This window comes from Vicugna pacos, unplaced genomic scaffold, assembly GCF_048564905.1.
Source record: "Vicugna pacos unplaced genomic scaffold, VicPac4 scaffold_19, whole genome shotgun sequence".
Lineage (NCBI taxonomy): Eukaryota > Metazoa > Chordata > Mammalia > Artiodactyla > Camelidae > Vicugna > Vicugna pacos.
In genome coordinates, this window is record NW_027328740.1 from 23,529,156 (window position 1) to 23,536,116 (window position 6,961).

Below are 6,961 nucleotides of genomic sequence, written 5' to 3' on the forward strand. Positions count from 1 at the left end.
CAGTTGACACTGGCTGCATGATTATGAGCAGAAGACTTAGACACTCAGACACTGCCTACAATTTTTCCAGCATTTCAGGGCATTTCACATTCTATAAATCCTTCACCTTTTATTTTAAATTAATAGGAAATAGACAAATTCTTCCATGAATATTTTATATTTCCTAATATCTGCAGAAAATTGGTACTCATGCAGTTGGACAAATTTTTAAATCCACCACCCTCACCTCCTTCTAGTCCACACATTTTAGGTTGCAATTTGGTTACTGAATACGACCACCTCAACCAAGAGTCTAGTACCTCTTTGATACTTCCTGTGTGAAGGTTGGAAGGGGCACAAGTTATGTGGGGTGCATAAACCTACATTAAATATTTGCATTAGCACTGTCTCTTCTGGGCAAAGCTCTGATTCTAAGAAGTAAATTAATTAGAAGTCAGTATAGTTATTAAAATGATGAAGAGAATCAGCTATTATGGGTTGGGTGGGTGATGAAGAGTCAGGAAAAAATCCAGCAAATGGGAATGGAATGCTTTAGGCCTCAGGAGGCATGAATTAAGAAGAAAATAATACTTTGTTTCCTGTAGCTACCTCCACTTACTGTCTTGAGTGACTAGTCCATGGTCTATGGAAAGAGCTAGTTTGTGGTGAAGAGTAAAGACCATAACGAAATATTGTGGAAACCATGAGAGATTTGTTGTTTCAGGAAAGTAGATTTTGCTTAAACTCAACATGTATTTTTCATTCACTAAATACTAAAATGCATCCTGTGGCAAATGCTGTGCTTACTGTGCTGGTATCCCAGTTAGACAAGGAAAGGGGGATAGACAGAAATCTTCTGAAGAAGGTAGTTTCTGTACTGAGACTGGCAAAGTCTAAGTAGGTTAAAGGAGGACATCCAAATTCCAAGGATGAGCTGCAGCAAAAGTGGTGAGGTTGCAGCTAACATACTTGACAAGCGTTTGCCTGGATTTATCTCCATATACAGTGAAACATAAAGATATGCCAAGGTAGTCAGATGCTAGATTTATAAAGGAATGACTAAACTAATTTCAGTTTGTGTGCGTAGAGTTGGAAAGGCATTAAGAGCCACCCTGAGGACGTAAGCTTGTCTTTGGATGGAACATAAAAACAAAATAAAGTATCGACTGAAAATATAGTGTAGACTCTTGAGGGCAGGGAATGAAAGCAACAATTGGAATGCTTTGAGAACAGAACAAAGAAGACAATAGATAAAATTTCATCTTAAATTCAACCACATGCTGAATGTGCCAACTGAGACTACATCATGTGACATTAATGATTCCAGGGATGACATAATAGACACCATGATCCCTGGGCTGGTTTCTGAATTTATCTCCTTCCACCCAATCCTAACTTAACACTTTTAATACTTTCCAGGATGAACCAGAAGCCACTTAGTACTTTTCCCTCTCTCCATGTTACAGTCTTCCTCCAAATTCTTCCATTTTCTCTTCTTCCTTACAAGAATTTTTTTAAATTAACTACCATATTGTTCCATTAAATGATCATATCAATCAAGTATCTCTTTTTATCTTTAAATTGTAGCTTAGTCTCCCATTTATCTCTTAACACTATTTAAAAAAATAAGATAATTAGAGGCAGACATCTATGTATATTGTTGAAATAATAAAATTGCAGATATTTGTTCAACATCAATTTTAATCTTTTTTATCCTTAATAATCTGATAGTCCTTTGGTAGATCAGTTGTGACTAGGATGACGTTCATAAACTGAATATGTCTGATGAGTTGGCCTTGAAAGAGAGTTTGCTGATGTATCAGCAATCAATGACACTGGAAACCGTGGGTTGCTCCCTGGATGAAGTTTAGAAAAACGACCTTCATTGGCAGATATGTTGTAATATCTATTTGAAAAAATAGAAGGTTCCATCATCTGTCCAATATAATTCCTTTGTATGGGATAAAAGATGCTGTACTGAGAAGTAGTAGTTGTAGTTATAATGAAGTTCACAACATGGCTATTTGCTTCAATGTAGCTGCTTTGAGAGTGCCCGTGGACAGTGGTCAACTGATTTAAAATAGCACGTTGATTCACTGTAATTTGTTCTGGTGGTCTAACTGACATTGATGATGGAGGAGAAATATCACCTCTGATCGGGGTAGTTGTGTCACCAATTATGTGGCTGGTAGAGGGCTTTCTTATTAGAGGCATGTTTAAATTTACAGAAGGTAAAAATTTACTGTCTCCAGTAGTGTCACCCACAAAATCAGAACTATGTTTATCCACATTACCCACTGCTTTATAGTGTTTCTTGTTGAAATCTTCAGCCAATGAAGATATCAGAGAGGCATTTTTAATCACAACTCTTCTTTTTATTCTCACTAAAACCTGGGGACAGCCTCGTTTAACATTTGGATTATGATAGAACTGCAGCTACAACCAAAGTAGAAAGATTTCAGTAATAATTTATACCAAAATACATCAGTATAATAAGCCTAACCTATAAAACCTCAGATTTCACATTTACTATGCAAAGATAATATCATCAAAATATGAACATTACTGACAATATTTTGAAGTTCCTTATTTGGAAAATACACATTTAAATAGTATAGTCATCAAATTTAAGAAACAAGCTTTTGCAGTAATGGTGAATGCCACTTTTGAAAAGCATCTTTAATACCTTTATTTAGATTTCTGATAAAATTCATAGTTGCAAGCAAAGTTTCTTATAATGTGAATGCTTAAGTCACTGTCCTCATTTTTTAGAATAAATAAAGAATTTTAGCCTTAGTAGTTTTATACAATTTTCAAAATCTAGCTTTACATTTATATTACCATAGATTGATGTATAAAATAAAATTTTATATATAAGTTACGAAGTGGTAACTAAAGTTTCTGAATACCTTGCTTAAAACAGAGACTTCTTTTTCTTCTGCCAGAAAGTCTGCTAGAAATACCGATCTTTGTAAATTCTGCCGCAATTTACTAAACCCATAAAGGTTAAGCTGTCTAAGTAAACTTTTCATTCTTTCAGTTTCAAATGTTCTGAAAGGGGCCTTTATTTCCAAAACTTCCTTCTTAAAGACATCTTCATCAATCACTATGGAAGTTCCATTATCATCCCTTCAGATGGGTTTATATTGGTCACTCCCAGCCATTTTCCAGAGTTTTCTTGGAAATGTCAGAGAACGAAAATCATTATCTTCATCTGGTTCAGAGACACAATGTATGTAACATGGCCTTTAAATCAAGGATTCTTCAGACAAAGTCTAAAAAGCATTTTTTTCAATCATAGACCTCAAGTCCAAATCCCCAGAGAATGTTTGATAACAAAATAAAGATCTACCGGAGTTTCCTTGACCAGTTGGTCCATCTTTATGAGACACCTCTTGAATTTCTGAAGAAACATGTGCCATTTCATATAACTTTTTCTACAGGTACTTTTCTAATCTGAATGATTTTGAGCACTGCAGCTTCAAATACTGCTTTGGCAATCCTACACAGATAAACTGTTAGGCCATCAGAGTGGTTCTCAACCTGAGTAGCTGTGACATCACAAAACAACTGGTCTCCTAGCAACTCAAGTGTAACATTCAGCCAGTGTTTACTTCTCACTCATCCAGTTAAAATGAAACATATAAGACGCTTATTTTTATAGAGTAATCTGCAAATATTATCTCAAAAAATCTTTTTATAAAATTTAATTTTGGGGTTTATTAAATAAAACCAATCTCCTTCCTTTTGTACACAAATTTATAACAGATTAGTGAACAGAGTATAAATAATGCAGAAAATATATAAAATAATTTTAAAGTTTAGGAATTTTAACTGAAATTTGCCTAAAACATGTACAGAAAATGTATAACGATTTCAATATCATTTGTAATTAAAGTGAAACATAATTTGATTTGGTATTGGAAGCAGGTATTTATCTGTGTACTTTAGAATATGTACCTCTATATTCAAAACATCAGAAGAATAAATATGTGTTTATATGGTATGTATATAAAAATGGTTAATATTTATGAAATAAAATATTAAAATAATCAATCTAATTTAAGAAATCCCAAAGGGGGAACTTTTGTTTTAAATTGTAATTCAATGGTTTAATTGAAGCAAAAGTAATTTAATATTCTACAATATTATTTCAAAAGAGAGAATCTTATTGTAAATTTACAAATGTTTATTTTTGCCATTCTGTCACTCTGAGGTTTATCAGTCCCTAGAAGTAATAAATTTTCTTGTCTTCTTTATAATCCATACTCTTGTGGCTTCTGTTAATTGTTCCAAAATGATGTTGATAAATAAACTTATGCACAAGATCCTGGGTTCAATAAGCATTGCCTCCATTAAGGGGCAAACAAACAAACAATCAAAAAACAAAGATATAATCCTATGTGTCATTTGGGGTGTAAAAGACTAGGTAATTCATTTTAGGAAGCAATATGTTTCTCAGTCCTGAAACGGTTGGCATTTTTATTATTTTACGGCATTTTAAGGCAAGTGTCTTTTGCAATAATTGTAAATAATAGCTATGTTCTGTATCAAAAAACTGTAGTAAATCCAGTTCTACCAAAAGTTATATTCTTTATTTAGAAATAAATTCCATTAAACATAAGCCCAGTTCAAAATGAGAGATAAAATATTTAAAAAAATAAATGTACCCTAAAGCTACAATGTAAATTTTTCATTCAGTGTCTGTAAATCCCATTCTATATAAATATTAGCAACCTGAATACATGGCATATAATAAGTATTATAAACTATAGTTAAGTTGGATTTTGACCAGATCCATAAATATTATTTAATATACACGAATTTACATATGTGATACTATCCTTTTAAAAAAAAAAGAATTCAAATATAACAATCACCAAATATATAGGAAAATTATTGACAGATCTGATCTTTAAATTTTTATAAAAATATTATTTAATTCGATTTAGATAGAATGTAACAAAGCATAATAAAAGCCATACATGAAATACCCATGACTTAAATCAAATTCAATGTTACCATACAGGAAACTTTTCCTCTGGTCCAGTAATAAGAAAAAGTAGCTCATTTTCACAAGTCCTAAATTACACTACTAGAAGTCCTCGGAAGACTTACTAGTCAAGAAAAAATATAAAATTAACTCAACTTGTAATAAAAGAGTGAAGTTTTTACAGATGACATAATTATGCATACATAGAAAACTCCGTAGACTCCTCTAGTGACTGTTAGAAATAATGAACAAACTTAGTAAACTTGCAGAATACAAAATCAATATACAAATATTCATTGCATATTTGTATAGTAACAAAACATTATCAGAAATAGAAATTAGGAAAACTATTGTGTGTAAATTAATACCAAAAAGAATAAAATAGGAATAAATTTGATAAGTGAAATAAAAGTTCTAAACAAAGATCTATATATTACAGGTGCAAGAAATATAAGTAAACAAAATAAATAGAAAGATATTGTGTGCTCATGGATTGTATACAATGTGAGGAAATATTCTAATCAATCTTTTACATGTTCAATCTCCCCATCAGTAATTATTGAGGAGAATGTCATTTCTTAATTTTATACTCTTGCTTCCTTTTTCATGGGTTAATTGATCATAGGTGTGAGGGATTATATCTGGTTGCTCGATTCTCTTCTATTGATTGGTGTCTGTTTTTGAGCCAGTATCATTTTGTTTTAATTACTAAAGTTTTGTAGGACTGCTTAACATCAGAGAATTTTACACCATTAGATTTAATAAACTTTTTCAGGATTATTTTGGCAACTCAAGATCTTTGTGGTTACATATAAATTTTAAAATTATTTGTTCAATTTATTGGAAAAATCTCATTGGTATTTTCACATGAATCACACAAAATGTAGATTCCTTTGGGTAGCATGATTGTTTCAAACACATTGTTTCACATCATTAACATAAGAGATCATTTCATTTCTTTGGATCTGTTTTAATTTCCTTTATCAATGTTTTCTGTTTTTTAACGTATAGGTTTTCACCATATTTGTTAACTTCATTTATATGTGTTCTTTACATATATATATTATTATATACATAATATTTGTAACCTCGTTTCCTACACAAACACAGCAGGCAGAAGGTAGTGGCAAGACAGATTCAAAATCCTGAATGAAAGAAATCTGTAATCTAAGATACTTTATCAAGCAAGGCTATCTTTTAGAAGAAGGAGAGATAAATAACTTCCACACAAGCAAATACTTAAAGAATTTAGCAAGAGAAAAAGAAATAAGAAAGATCTACTATAAATAAAAAAGAAGCAGTATGCTATAGAAAAGAAGAAGTCATAATTATATAGGCAATATCTATAATGACTTACAACAGAATAAATATGGTGTTGTAAAAGAAGAGATCAAAATTTTTAAGGGTCACAGAATGAAACAGGAAAATAAAGAGTGTTTTCTTCTTGTTTCTGTTTTCTGTTGTATGGGTTTGTATTTGTATTCTTATCAGTTAAATTAAACAAATATATTACAAGTCAATATGCATACAAAACAAGGTAACTATAAGTCAAAAGCATACAATGAAGTCACAAAGCCAAAAAGAACCCAAGATTATAAAAGAAAACTTATCAAGCCACAAAAACAAAAACAAATGAACAAAAAGAAAATACCAAATCAACTGGAGAATGAAGTTCAATATGGAAATAAACATGTCTACCAATATTTATCACAAATGTTAATGGACTTAGTGCTTCAATCAAAAGATATTTATTGTCAGATGGGATAATATAACAAGACCCTACATTATGAAGCATAGAGGAGACCCACTATAGTAAGAGGAACACACATCAATTGAAAGTCAGAAGGTAGAAAAATATATTCCATGCAAATGCACATGACAAGAAACAGGACAAGCAGTACTGACTTCACACAATGAGACTTTACAAAAAAGGCCATAGAGAAAGATAAAAAAGGACATGATATAATGATTAAAGGAGCAAATCAAAAT